Genomic DNA, 14962 nt, shown 5'->3' with positions numbered 1-14962 from the left:
AACATCAAGCATAAGGCCGAGCCTTCCACCCTTTACCAAGTATATAGATGCATTAATTAAATAAGAGATATTGTGATATCCCAACAAAATATCCATGTTCCAAACATGGAACAAGCTCCAATCTTCACCTGCAACTAACAACGCTATAAGAGGGGCTGAGCAAAGCGGTAACATAGCCAAACAACGGTTTGCTAGGACAAGGTGGGTTAGAGGCTTGGCTCAACAATATAGGAGGCATGATAAGCAAGTGGTAGGTATCGCGGCATAGGCATAGCAAAAGACCGAGCAACTAGCAAGCAAAGATAGAAGTGATTTCTAGGGTATGGTCATCTTGCCTGAGATCCCACAAGGAAGAAGAACAAGTCCATGAAGAAGACAAACGGACGTAGTTGAACGGGTCCTCACAAATGCGACGTTATCGGAACCAACCCAAAGAAGCAACACCGGAAAGAAGCACACAACATAGTAAACAACCAATCCCATGAACATGGCATGACATGCGGGATGCGGTATGCGATGCATATGCATGATTCAGAAAGGAAATGATTGAACCTGGCCTCAACTTGGAAATCCAAGAGTTCCACTGGAAAGAGGAGATTATTTCGGTTGAAATCAATATAAAGATCACCGGAATCGGATGCACGGTTTGGAAATGGCAAGCAAAACAAATAAGGCACCGGTCTGTGATAAACAGCAAGTGACCATCTAAATGCATCAAAATAAATATGCTACATCACTCAAACATGGCAACAAAATACATGGTAGGGATCCACTCATGATGCTTGACAAAAGATGAACACTGAGCTACGGCTAATTCACTCAATAACAGGTTCAAAACAAGCATGGCAAAAGTGCAAAAGATAACAGGTTACAGACTTAGTGAAATTATCAACAAGTCTGGAATTTATCATGAGGAAGCAATCTTTAGAGCATGAAAACTACATGCTACAGGAACATATCATGGCAAAGCAAGGCATGGCATGCTACTCTAAGCATATAACAAAACTCCCTTAGTGACCTTGAGCCAAAAGGGATCAGAAAATACAATTGCAAGCATGTGAACATAGCAAAAACACAAACAGATTCAGACTTAGTGAAAAACTGAAGCATGCAAAACAGATTAGCAAGTAGGCATGTTTACGAGCTCGATGCACTCACTACAGAGCATTGCATGATAATCTAAGGATACACCCATCAAGAAGACATGGCATAGAAGCTAGACATGGCAAGAACAACAACATAGCATGCACGGATCAATAGCAGCAACCTCGGCAAAATTGCTAAACATGTTAACAATCTGCCAGGAACATTTTATAGCAAAAGTAGAGCTCGATTGAGTCAAGCTAGGGTGCTCCATAAATGCAAACAAAGACATGGATGGATAGAGCACCACCATATTAACAAAACATCCTTACTGATCATCCTCAAAAGAGGCACGGACCACTAGGAAACAACATGAACATATGGCATAAAAACAAGGGTTTTTATCAGTTATGCCACCGGTTGTGTCTCACTACTCAGTTTTGCCACTAGAAATTTCAACTGCTCAAAAATGCCATCGCTTCATTAGACACATGCTCAAAAATGCCACTAAACACCATTATTGTGATCTCAGATCTCTTTTTCCATGTTATAATGACATAAATACCTATGAACCAACATGCCAGCTCTCCCTCTATCTCACTACAATAAAGTATGGGGCCCACTTGATCCCAACAGCGTTCTTATTTTCATGTAAAATTATTTGCTTGGTTACTCCTGACAAGTGGGGCCACACATATCATTGTGAGATAGAGAGAACTAACATGTGGGTCTAGGCTTATTTTTGTCATAGAACATGGTCAACGGGTTTGACGTAAAAATAACAATGTCTAATGGCATTTTTGAGCAAACATCTAACAGAACGATGGCATTTTTTAGATATCTAATGGCATTTTTGAGCAAGCATCTCACGGATTGATGGCATTTTTGAGCAGTTGTAACTTCTAATGGCAAAACTGAGTAGTGGGACACAACTAGTGGCAAAACTGAGTAGTGGGACACAACTAGTGGCATAAATGATAAAAACCCTAAAAACAATATCAGGACAAGGACTTTGTGAAATCCTAAGTCCCTGAAATCAGCATCAACGATTACGCTACTTTGCATGCTTGTGCTAGTCACCACAAATATCACAAAAATACATGGCATACACCCCTGCAAAGATGGCATGGTATACATCAAAATACATGTAGAGCTCAGGAGCCTAGCATGCACACATTAATCATGGCAAAAATGACAAAAGGCTATTTGCTGAAACAGATCTGACAAATTCCTCACATAGCCCTCTTCCAACATCATTTCGGGCATCAAGATGAGCTCAAATGAAAATGATGCAGTGAGATGAAATGATGTACTCGTCGAGACGAACATTTTGATATGCTACACGCCCAAAACAGAGCCACGGATGCAAAGTTATGATGCGATGAACTTAGCTAAAAGTTACTGGGACTTGGCAGAAAACGACCTCCGGATCTAGGGTTTGACCCGGGCGCACGCGGATCAAGGCGGGGCCGGACCTTCGCTGGAGTTGAGGCAGGAGCGGTGCGGGGAGGCGCGGGGAGTTCGTCCCGGCCCGGATCTGGCCGGATCCGGCCGGCGGCGAGCTAGGGCGACGGCGGAGGGGCGGCGCCGGCGACTTGGCGAGGCAGCGGCGGAGCTCCGCGCGGCGAGCTGCAGCGGATTCGGGGCAGCACGGCTGCCGTGACGCGCGCTGGCGTGCGAGCAGGCGACGGCGGCGGACATGGCGGCGCGGTGGCGGAGATGGCGGCCGGCGGGCGCGGACGGGCGGCGCTAGGCGGCGGTGATGAACAGGCGCGGGGCGACGGCGGTTCGGGCCCCGCGGGCCGGATCTAGGCCACGCGGGCCCGCGGCGGCGCGCGGTGGAGAATGGCGGCGGCGAGGACACTTGGCGTGACGCGATCTCGTCCGGTCCGGGACGGACATGTCCGGCGGGCGAGAGGGGAATTTTTAGGGTTTGCATCGCGAAATCGGGGGAGGAGGACTAATTTATAGGTAGAGTGAGCTAGGACTGTCCAAATGAGGTGCGGTTTGCGGCCATGCGATCGTGATCGAACGCTCTAGACGATGGGAGAGGTTTTGGTGGGTTTTGGGCCAGTTTGGAAGGGTGTTGGGCTGCAGCACACATGAGGCCTTTTCGGTCCCTCGGTTAACCGTTGGAGTATCAAACGAAGTCCAAATGACACGAAACTTGACAGGCGGTCTACCGGTAGTAACCCAAGGCCGCATGACAAGTCTCGGTCCAATCCGAAAATGTTTAACACCCGCACATGAAAAGAGGTAGAAAGGGACACCGGGTGACATAGGAGCACCGGATTGCAAAACAGACAACGGGGAAAATGCTCGGATGCATGAGATAAACTTGTATGCAAATGCGATGCACGTGATGACATGATATGAGATGCATGACATGCAAGCAATGACAAGGCAACAACAGCGAATAACTGGACGACACCTGGCACATCGGTCTCGGGGCGTTACATTTTGCAAGCTCATTTAAGGTAGAAGATGTTGTTTTCTCCTCCGTTCATTCCATTCCTTTTCTCTCTTTTCTTCCGGAGGCATTGTGTTGTTGCTCTCTTCAAACCTTCTTCTTGTTCTTGTGAAGATCATGTTCTTTTCTTTGCTTATCCATTTAACCAGAGTGTTGTGCGCTCTGCTCAAGTTCTCTCATCTTATCAAGTTTCTATCATTTTCAACCGGAGTGCTGCTCGAATTTATTCTTCTTCGTTCCTTTTTCCTAACAGAGTGTCTTCAACTTTGTTCACCTCCGTTGCTTTATTTCTTCCAATTTGTTCAACCTAGCAAGGTTCTTTGGTTTCACTCGTTGGTCAAAGAAGCAACTTAGTTTTACCTCTTCTCTTTCTCTTCAGTTTTCCCTCCGGTGCCATTCTAGATCTTGGGACGTGATCCTCTTGTAGTGGTGGAGTGTTGTGACGCCCCTAGACCGATGTGCCAGGTGTCTTCCAGTTATTCGCTGTCGTTGCCATGTCATTTGCTTGCGTGTCTCATCTTGCCATGTCATCATGTGCATTGCATCATCATGTTTTCAAAACTTGCATCCGTCCGGGTTCCCCCAGTTCCTTCTGTTGTCCGTTCTGAGCCCAGCCACACTTGCACGCGCCCGCGGCACGTCCGAAATATTATTTTATAAGTGGCCGGAAGATGTTCTTGGATTGGGTTGAAAGTTGGCGTGTGGTTTTATTATAGTGTAGATAGACCGCCTGTCAAGTTTCATCGCATTCAGAGTTCGTTTGATAGCCCAACCGTTAAACAATAGCGGCAGTATAGCCGGTCAAACGTCGGACGTTTCCGGTCTCCGGAAACAATTGTCGGGTTGATTTCCCCTCTCTCTTCTCAGCCCACCACCACTCACCGTCAGGCCCTACCTAACCTCTCTCGTCAGCCCGCGGCCCTCTTCGCGCGCGTCGGAAAGCTATCCCGGACCCGACCCGGGCAGTCGTCACCGTTGGATCCGGATCATCCCCAAACGTCTACAAAACGTCTCCGTTTTCTTATTTGGGCTCCCTAGCCTATTTTTCCCGACCGTCCGAATTTTATCGGAGGGACCAAATAGTCTAACGTCAAATCCCCTACCTATATAACCAGACAAAACCCTAAGTTTTAGGCTAGTTGTCCCATCTTCTCCTCACTCGCCGCCGCCACACTCCCGCATCCACCTCGGGATCCTCCCAGATCGGATCGATCCAATCGACCAGTGCCACATCGCCTCCTGCTCCATCCTCTGCTGCTCCCTCGCTCGACCCCCCTGCATCCCGTGCCTTCCCGCGCCGGCAACCGAGTCCCCCACGCAGAGCGATGGATCCAGAGACCCTGCCTCGTGCAGCCGCGCAAGGAGCACGAGCTCCCATGGCCGCCACCGAGCCGCTCGAGCACCTCCTCCTTCCTCCCGCCGCCTCGCCGCTCCGGCAACTAGGTCATGCCACCGCTCCCCGTCTCCTCCTCCTCCTCCTTTCTTTTTCCTGCTCTCTCTCCCGAGCTCACCTCTCTCTCTCCCTCCTGTTCTGCAGGAAGCCACCAGGGTGGTGCCGCCATGAAACGGGAGCCACCTCCTGCCGCTGTTCACCTCGTCATGCGCCCGACCTCCCCTGACGTGAGGCCGTCGCCCTCGACCGCGCCAAGTCCCTCCTCGTGCGCCTCCTGCACTCCTCCTGAACGAACTCGGCGAGGCCCTCCTCACACCTGCACGCGCACGAGCGCCAGAGGATCTCCACGCCGTGGCTGACGGCCTCCTCTCAAGCCCGGCGCCGCCATGACTGATCCCTTCGCCGAGCTCCGTCAAGTCCGCCGCCCGCTGCGTCTTCCCGGTGAACCTCGGTCAACCACTACCTTGTCTGCGAGTGACCAGGGCCGCGCTAGCTCCTCTGCATCGCGCCAAGTCCGCCCGCTCGTTTTCCCCTACTTCGAGCGACAGGAGGGAGTCGCGCCCGCGTTGACTCTCGCTGACCCGCAAGCCTGCCTCCAACGCCGCCTCCTTCCTCGGATCCTCACCGCCCCGTTGCCCTGCCCGCCTCCTCTGCTTCGTTCGAGCAGGGAGGACGACGCACGCTCCAGATGCGTTGACCATGACCGCGCGAGCCGGTCTTCCGTTGCTGTGGACCACATCCTTGCCTCCAGATCCGGCCCAGCTCGCGTCCAGCCGGCCCATGAGGTCTGGTGAATTTCAGTTCCAGCTCCTATGCTGCTATCGGGCCTACCAGTTTCGGCCTATAGTATTTTTCCCTGCGCTGCGTTTTTAATCTTTTATTCCAGAGACTACAGTTTTGCAGAAAGGTCCCTCATGTTCATGCATATAATAACTCTGCAACGGTGCATCATATGTAAAAACTTTAAATATGAAACTTGCTTAGAATTTTGTGTGGATTAATAATTTGCCACTTTCATACATGTTTAAAATGTTTAAAATGCTGTTTGTTTAAATTTGCTTAAATAACTTGCTAAAATGATTTAATTCATAACGAAATAACCGTAGCTCGGATTTTAATAAACTTTATATGTAAATGGGGTAGAATTTTGCATAGTTTAACTTGGTGGCGTCACTTTGCATGTTTATAACAACTATAAAATATGGTTTAGGGCAGAACAGTACCAAACCTAATATATGCATATGAGGAGTTTCCGGACTTGTTGTTTTGTTGTTCCGGCCTCATTTAAACTTGCCTAGATAGATAGTTTCATTATGCTTCACCTCTTGCCATGCTAACAACATTTAATATTGTTGGGTACATAAATGAGATCGAACTAAATAACTTGAATGTGGTGTTTCGTCAATATGCAACGGAGTTGCATATTGAGCTCCACTTAATGTGTAGTGTTGTTTGTTGCACTTTGCCATGCCATGCCATGTATCATTAAACCAGACATGCATCATACTTGTTGTGCATCATGCCATGTTTATGTGATGGTTGTTTACTATGTTGTTTGCTTCTTTCCGGTGTTGCTTCTTCGGGTTAGTTCTGATAACGCCGCATTTGTGAGGATTCGTTCATCTACATTCGTTTGTCTCCTTCATGGACTCGTTCTTCTTCCTTGCGGGATCTCAGCAAGATGACCATACCCTCGAAATCACTTCTATCTTTGCTTGCTAGATGCTCGCTCTTTTGCTATGCCTATGCTGCGATACCTACCACTTGCTATATCATGCCTCCCATATTTTTAAGCCAAGCCTCTAACCCACCTTGTCCTAGAAAACCGTTGTTTGGCTATGCTACCGCTTTGCTCAGCCCCTCTTATAGCGTTGTTAGTTGTAGGTGAAGATTGGAGCTTGTTCCTTGTTGGAACATGGATATTTTGTTGGGATATCACAATATCTCTTATTTAATTAATGCATCAATATACTTGGTAAAGGGTGGAAGGCTCGACCTTATGCCTGGTGTTTTGTTCCACTCTTGTCGCCCTAGTTTCCTGTCATTTCGGTGTTATGTTCCTGGATTTTGTGTTCCTTACACGGTTGGGTTATAATGGGAACCCCTTGACAGTTCGCCTTGAATAAAACTCCTCCAGCAAGGCCCAACATTGGTTTTACCATTTGCCACCTAGCCTTTTCTTTCCCTTGGGTAGGCCTGCCCAAGGGTCATCTTTATTTAACCCCCCCCCCCCCCGGGGCCAGTGCTCCTCTGAGTGTTGGTCCGAAATGGGCAGCCTGCGAGGCCACCTCGAGGCAACTCGACGGCTGGTTTTACTCGTAGCTTGACCTATCTGGTGTGCTTTGAGAACGAGATATGTGCAGCTCCTATCGGGATTTGTCGGCACATCTGGGTGGCTTTGCTGGACTTGTTTTACCATTGTCGAGGATGTCTTGTAACCAGGATGCCGAGTCTGATCGGAATGTCTTGGGAGAAGGAATATCCTTCGTTGACCGTGAGAGCTTCTGATGGGCTAAGTTGGGACACCCCTGCAGGGATTTGAACTTTCGAAAGACATGCCCGCGGTTATCGGCGGATGGGAATTTGTTAATGTCCGGTTGTAGAAAACCTGAAACTTATCTTAATTAAAATACATCAACCTCGTGTGTCGTCGTGATGGTCTCTTCTCGGCGGAGTCCGGGAAGCGAACACGGTGTTGGAGTTATGCTTGACGTAGGTTGTTCTAGGATCACTTCTTGATCATAGTTTCTCGAACCTGCTTTGCCTTCTCTTCTCGCTCTCATTTGCGTATGTTAGCCACCATATAGTCTAGTCGCTTCCTGCAGCTCCACCTCATACTTTTACCCTACCTATAAGCTTAAATAGTCTTGATCACGAGGGTGTGAGATTGCTGAGTCCCCGTGACTCACAGTTACTTCCAAAACCAGTTTGCAGGTGCCGATGAAACCATGCAGGTGACACGGCCAAGCTCAAGGAGGAGCTCGATGAAGTTTGTGTTCGTTATGTTGTTTCCGTTTCCAGTTGATCAGTAGTGGAGCCCAGTTGGGACGATCGGGGATCTGTGTAGCATTTGGGGTAGTCTTATTTTATTTTGGTTCCGTAGTCGGACCTTGTGTGTATCTGGTTGATGTAATGTTATATTCATGTATTGTGTGAAGTGGCGATTGTAAGCCAACTATGTATCTCTTTCCCTTATGTATTACATGGGTTGTGTGAAGATTACCTCACTTGCAACATTGCTTTCAATGCAGTTATGCCTCTAAGTCGTGCTTCGACACATGGGAGATATAGCTGCATCGAGGGCGTTACAACAGGCCCAACTGTACCACACTTTACCCCTACTCCAGTGACCAAACCCCTATTAGAACTGCTGGGAGCCCAGCGTCAGGTACTGTCTATGATATCAATTCAAAATTTGAACTCCTAAATTTCTGCTTGTGCCTTACCTTCTCTCTTGTATGAAAACTAATTTCAGATGAATCTCCTTGCCCAAAGGATTATACGACCTCAAAAAAATAATGGGATCTGCATTGCTCTTGTCAGTACCTCTCTCCCTTTTTCCTTGTAGCGCTGTACTTAATTAATTGCTATTTGATTATGTATCATCATTCTGCACCTGAGCTTCATTATCCTCTGTTTCTTCCAATATTATTTGATCTATATTTACACTTTGCAAAATGTAGAATAATGGCAACGCTTATAAAGAATTTTCTTTGGGGAATTTATTGAATTATCCTTCCATCAACATGGAGAAGGGCTTTGTCCAGCCCGTGTTAACATGTAATGTAAGTTTATCCTTCTCAAGCCTTCAAATTTTGTTCTAGTATAGATTTGGATAGGCATCATTTCCTCCACTGTTGTTTGCTTTGCTGTTTACATCTGATTGGATGTTTGCAACAACTACCAGTTTCAAATTGTAGTTGTAAAAACATGTTCCTTATGCAGAACAGATCCATTTATTTGCTTATATAATTGTGAAACCTGTTACGTGTCTCCTTGTTTCTCTTTCAAACTCATATCTCTTACGCCAGGCAGAACTTTAGGGAATATAGTGAGCCAAACCATCTTGAGGACAGCAAGATGACCCCAAGGTCCTGTCTTGATGAAGACAGTGAGTTGAAGCTACTCACCAGCGGGTGTGAGACAACCTCTGTGCAGTCGCTGCCTCAATCAGTTCGACTCCTTCAGTATCAACTTAAAGCAGAAAGGCTTGCTTCAGCTCAGCTCCGACTTGAAGTCAAAGATGCAATGAAGATGTCAGAGGACTGCCGTGCGCACCATCATGCCTTAAATCTAGTGCGATGCATCTATCATTGACACAACTGAGGTCTACTCAGCTTCTTCAGCTGTTTGGGGGGGGCGACCTGGCCAGGCCTAGTGCCTTCTGAAGTGCTCTCAGTTTTGTATATTCTTTTGTCGGCGCGTTTATTTGCACTGGTGGCGAACTTTGATGCCCAGTGGTTGTAATATGTGTGATAGCCGTGATAGCCTAGCGTAAGTTGCTTTCTTATTTATTTCCTTGTTGTCTTGTTTATTTGTTTGCTTGTAGTCATTGCAGTTCTTTTTCCGTGGTTTGCTAGTGGCTGCAATAACCTATTTTTTAAAACTAGGCCACAATAACCATGGGCTAATATTTACTGTAGTGACACTAGGCCTCCTACAGGCCATAGAAACAGTGTGCCTTCTACGGGTCGTAGAGACAGTGGGCCTTCTGCGGGCCGTAGAAACAATGAGCCTTCTACAGGTCGTATCATCAATGGGCCTTATACAGGTAGTATGATCGATTGGCCAAACACGGGCCAATAACAGGCTGCATTATGGCCGTAAACGGGTTAGAGTTGGAATCGTCCGTTCATGGGCCGACCATAACGGGCCATCGTTAATAGGCCGTATTTGTTGATGCTATGAAAACGGCCCAACGTATTAACGGACCACAAACGGGCCGACTGTAACCACGGGCTGAATTTGGCCCACAAGCAGAAAATGACAGTAACGGGCCGTAAGTAAACGAATGTTGGAAATGAGCCCAAGAATAAATGGGCTCTGAGAAGGCCGAAAGATAACATGGGCTGGAAACGGCCCAACGGAATAACGGGCCGTTAATGGGTATAAAGTGATACACTGTTCATTACGGGCCAGTTTCACCACAGGCCGTTAATGGGTGTAAAGTGATACACTGTTCATTACGGGCCAGTTTCACCACGGGCCGTTAATAGGCCAAGAGTTACATAGGGCCTCATATGGGCCGAAAGACGTCATGGGCCATACATGGGCCAGAAGTGAAAACGGGCTGGAATCATATTGGGTGGCCCAGATGACGCTACTAGGCCTAATTCGGATAGGGCGTAATGGGCCTTGGGTTAGCGGGCTGTAAATGGGCTATATGTGAACAGGTCGTTAACAGGCTTTACATGGGCCAGCCCACCACCTTTTAACCAAGTCAAACGGGCCGGCCTTTTCACAGGAATGGGCCTCTGTTGGGCCGTGCCACGTGTCGACGTATCATACGCGCCTTCTGTCCAATGAGTGGATGACATCTGTCCCAACGATGAGCCGACACGTGTTTCCTAGCCAATGATGATTTTACACGTGGAAAATCCCCATTGGTCGGGGCTGTTAACGGGTTATCGGATCCAAAACCCGACCCGATAGCTTAACGGCGTTCGGTTACGGTGGATGCCACATGTCATCACCCTTGACGAAAGCACTTCTGTGATGCGGGATTTATCGTCATGGAAGTGGACACTTCCGTGACGATAATTTTGATAATGTCATGGAACACTTCTACGACAGCACAGGTATGACTATCTTGATTCTGTCATAAAATCGTCATGGATGTACATGCATGACAAAAAACGTGACCTACTGTGACAAACACGTATCATCACGGAAGTGTATTTTTTTGTAGTGTAAGCACCCTTAAAAGCAACAAATTCTTCAATTTGTTGAACATCATAGTAATTATAAACACCCTTAGCATACGAAGATACGATTCCATTATCGCTAAACTCACATTGGTAGGGAAGATGTTTCTTAGGGTTTTCAGAACAACAAGTAACATCATATATTTCACATAAATTCCAAGCATATCACTGCAAACGATGAATTTGATCCAGTAAAAGTTCCTCTTTTTGAGATAAGCGGTGTCACACATAACAAGCATGCTCATCTAAAGATTTACCCTCAACTAAGCTTGTTGGGGTTTCAGCACGAGCACAAAGGGATCGAAGATGATCCAAGTAAAAAGCTTTAGGAGTGTGATAGATTTTGAATGGTTCTTCAACCACTGGTTCAGTAGGTACAACTAATTTTTTGGGTATTTTGTGTTTCCTACCCATAACTAAAGATAGAGAACAACTTGGAATAGAAAATAAAAATTACTTAGTGATAAAGCAAACAAGCACACACGAGAATATTCACCCCACGCTATTGCTCCCCGGCAACGGCGCCAGAAAAAGGTCTTGATAACCCACAAGTATAGGGGATCAATTGTAGCCTCTTTCATAAGTAAGAGTGTCGAACCCAATGAGGAGCTAAAGGTAGAACACATATTCCCTCAAGTTCTATCGACCACCGATACAACTCTACGCACGCTTGACGTTCACTTTACCTAGAACAAGTATGAAACTAGAAGTACTTTGTAGGTGTTTTTGGATAGGTTTGCAAGAATATAAAGTGCACGTAAATAAAAGCTAGGGGCTGTTTAGATAAAGAAGCAATAAAGTTAGTATAGTGAGTGTGGAAAAGTGGTGGTAGGAGTTGCGAAATTGTCCCTAAGCAATTGACTACTTTACTAGACCGATAGCAAGTTTTATGTGGGAGAGGCCACTGCTAGCATGTCATCCCTGACTTGGAATTCTATGCACTTATGATTGTAACTATTAGTAAGCATCCGCAACTACTAACGTTCATCAAGGTAAAACCCAACCATAGCATTAAGATATATTGGTCCCCCTTCAGTCCCGTATGCATCAATTTCTATGCTAGGTTGAAGCTTCTGTCACTCTTGCCCTCCAATACATAGTCCTATCAACGTACAACTAACCCTATGGTGTGATCCACGTGCGCGCTCATATGATGGGCACCAAAGGACAGCAACATAACCACAAGCAAATTAAATCGATCATAGTAATTCACCAATCACCGATAGGACAACGAAAATCTTCTCAGACATCATAGGATGGCAACACATCATTGGATAATAATATGAAGCATAAAGCACCATGTTCAGGTAGAGGGTACAACAGGTTGTGGGAGAGTGGACCGCTGTAGATAGAGGGGGGAAGGTGATGGAGATGTTGGTGGAGATGGCGTAGGTGTTGGTGAAGATTGCGGTGATGATGATGGCCCCCGGCGGCGTTCCGGCGCCATCGGAAGCGAGGGGGAGAGAGCCCCCCTTCTTCTTGTTCTTCCTTGACCTTCTCCCTAGATGGGAGAAGGGTTTCCCATCTGGTCCATGGCCTCCATGGAGGCGGAGGGGCGAGAGCCCCTCCGAGATTGGATCTGTCTCTCTGTCTCTCTCTGTTTCTCCATTCTCGGATTCTGCCCTTTCACCGCTTCTTATATTCCCGGAGATCCGTAACTTCGATTGGGCTGAAATTTTAACACGATCTCTATCCAGATATTAGCTTTCTTGCGGCGAAAGAAGGGCATCAACCTCCTTACGGGGTGGCCACGAGGGTCAGGGGTGCGCCTGCCCCTGGGGAGCGCCCCCTGCCTCGTGCCCCCCTCGGCCATCGTCTCATGTGGTTTTTTCTTCCCAAAAATCACATATATTCCAAAAAAATCTCCGTCAGTTTTTATCCTGTTTGGACTCCGTTTGATATGGATTTACTGCGAAACAAAAAATATGCAACAAACAGGAACTGGCACTGGGCACTGGATCAATATGTTAGTCCCGAAAATATTACAAAAAGTTGCCAAAAGTATATGAAAGTTGTATAATATTGGCATGGAACAATCAAAAATTATAGATACGACAGAGACGTATCAATTGCCTGGATATCGTCATGATTATTTGAAGTTCTATCAATTGCCTAACAATAATTTGTTTACCCATCGTATGCTATTTTTATCGAGAGAAGCCACTCATGAAATATACGGCCCCCGGGTCTCTTCTTTATCATATTTGCCTTTGAGATATATTTTTATTCGCTTTTATTTTTAGATCTATTAATCCAAAATCCAAAAATACCTTACTACACTTTATTTTATTTTGCGTTTATTCGATATCTATTTATCCAATCTATCATATTTTTATCCCGTCAACTTGACAATTTTTGGCAGCGTTACCCGAAAGAGATTGACAATCCATTTAACACGTCGGGTTGCAAGCATTTGTTCTTTGTGTGCAGGTACCATTTATGTAGTGTTGCATGATTCTCCTGCTGGTTCGATAACCTTGGTCTCATCACTGCGGGAAATACCTACCTTCGCTGTGCTGCATCATCCCTTCCTCTTTGGGGAAATACCGACGTAGGTTAAGCCGGGATCAGGGGCCATAATTTACACTAGAGGCTTCTCTCTCGAAATAAAAGCATACGGTGGGTAAACAAATTACACTATTGGGCAATTGATAGAAAAGCGCATAGTTATGACGATATTCAAGGCAATGATCATGTAAATAGGCATCACGTCTAAGACAAGTATACCGACTCCTGCCTCATCTACTCTTATTATGTGAGAGCCTAACTTAGTAGAAATGATAGACTACTCATATCAACAAGGAATTCCTTCTTTTTCGGGACCCCATTCAAAAAGAACTCCAAAGTTAAGCGTTCTTGGCTTGTGGTAATTCTAGTATGGGTGACCGACCGAGAAGTAGCTGCCAAAATGCGTAGAAAAGACTAATGTTAGTCTGTGGAGCTAGTCCTGATCCCGCCAGGTGTAGCAGGTGTTATAATTGGTATCAGAGTCGACCCCCGTGGTTACACGAACATGTGGCGCATGGCATGTGTGACCCGTTGTGGCACACGACATGACACTTGTGCCGGACTGGACACACATACGTGTGCCAAGAGGGAACGTTCCTGATGGGCCGACGAGGACGTCGGTTACTTTGAGTGCAGGTGTATGTGAGTGCCTAGCTTAACAAGAATGATAGACTACTCATATCAATATGGAATTCCTTCTTTTTCGGGAGCCCATTTGAAAAGAATTCCAAAGTTAAGCGTTCTTGGCTTGGGGTAATTCTAGGATGGGTGACCAACCGGGAAGTAGCTTCCGGGTGCGCACGAGTGAGAACAAAGTGCGTAGAAAAGACTAGTGTTGGTCTGTGGGGCCAGTCTTGATCCTGCCAGGTGTAACAGGGTGTTACAATATCCATCCATTGACTGCTTTCCAGCATGCATCTAGGGTATTAAGTTAATAAAAACGGAGTAACGCTTTAAGCAAGATGGCATGATGTAGAAAAAGTAGGTGTAACAGGGTGTTACAATATCCATCCATCGACCGCTATCCAACATGCATTTAGGGTATTAAGTTAATAAAAACAGAGTAACACCTTAAGCAAGATGACATGATGTAGACAAAGTAAACCCAACCAATATGAATAAACCCCGTCATTTTCCCCTTAATGGAAACAATACAAATACGTCTCTTGTCCCCTACTATGTTACTTGGATATAGAGCACCACAAGATTGAACTCATTACAAAGCAGCTCTCCAATTCCAAGATAAATCAATGTAGTTAGCCAAATAAAATGGATAGATCAAAGAGAAAGACTCAAATATTTCTAATGAATAATCTGGTAATAAACCCACAATTCATCGGATCGCAACAAACAGGCCGCAAAATAAGATTATATTGAATAGAACTCAAAGAACATCGAGGATAACATTGTATTGAAGATCAAAGAGAGGGAGAGAAGAAGCCATCTAGCTACTAGCTATGGACCCGCGGGTCTGTGGTAAATTACTCACGCATCATCGGAAGGGCAGCAAGGATAATGTAGAAGGCCTCCGTGATCGATCCCCCCTTCAACAGAGTACCGCAAAATGCCTCCAGATGGGATCGC

At 46.2% G+C, this 14962-nt stretch overlaps 1 pseudogene; it reads right to left on the bottom strand.

The window, feature by feature from the left end:
- LOC147973346 (putative protein FAR1-RELATED SEQUENCE 10) overlaps positions 1-14962 on the bottom strand; it is a 30337-nt pseudogene that overhangs the window by 11219 nt on the left and 4156 nt on the right.

Source organism: Triticum urartu, chromosome 5A (genome assembly GCF_056163025.1).
Source record: "Triticum urartu cultivar PI428250 chromosome 5A, HENAU_Tu73, whole genome shotgun sequence".
In the NCBI taxonomy this organism is placed as follows: Eukaryota; Viridiplantae; Streptophyta; class Magnoliopsida; order Poales; family Poaceae; genus Triticum; species Triticum urartu.
This window is presented reverse-complemented; position numbering and strand designations above follow the sequence as displayed.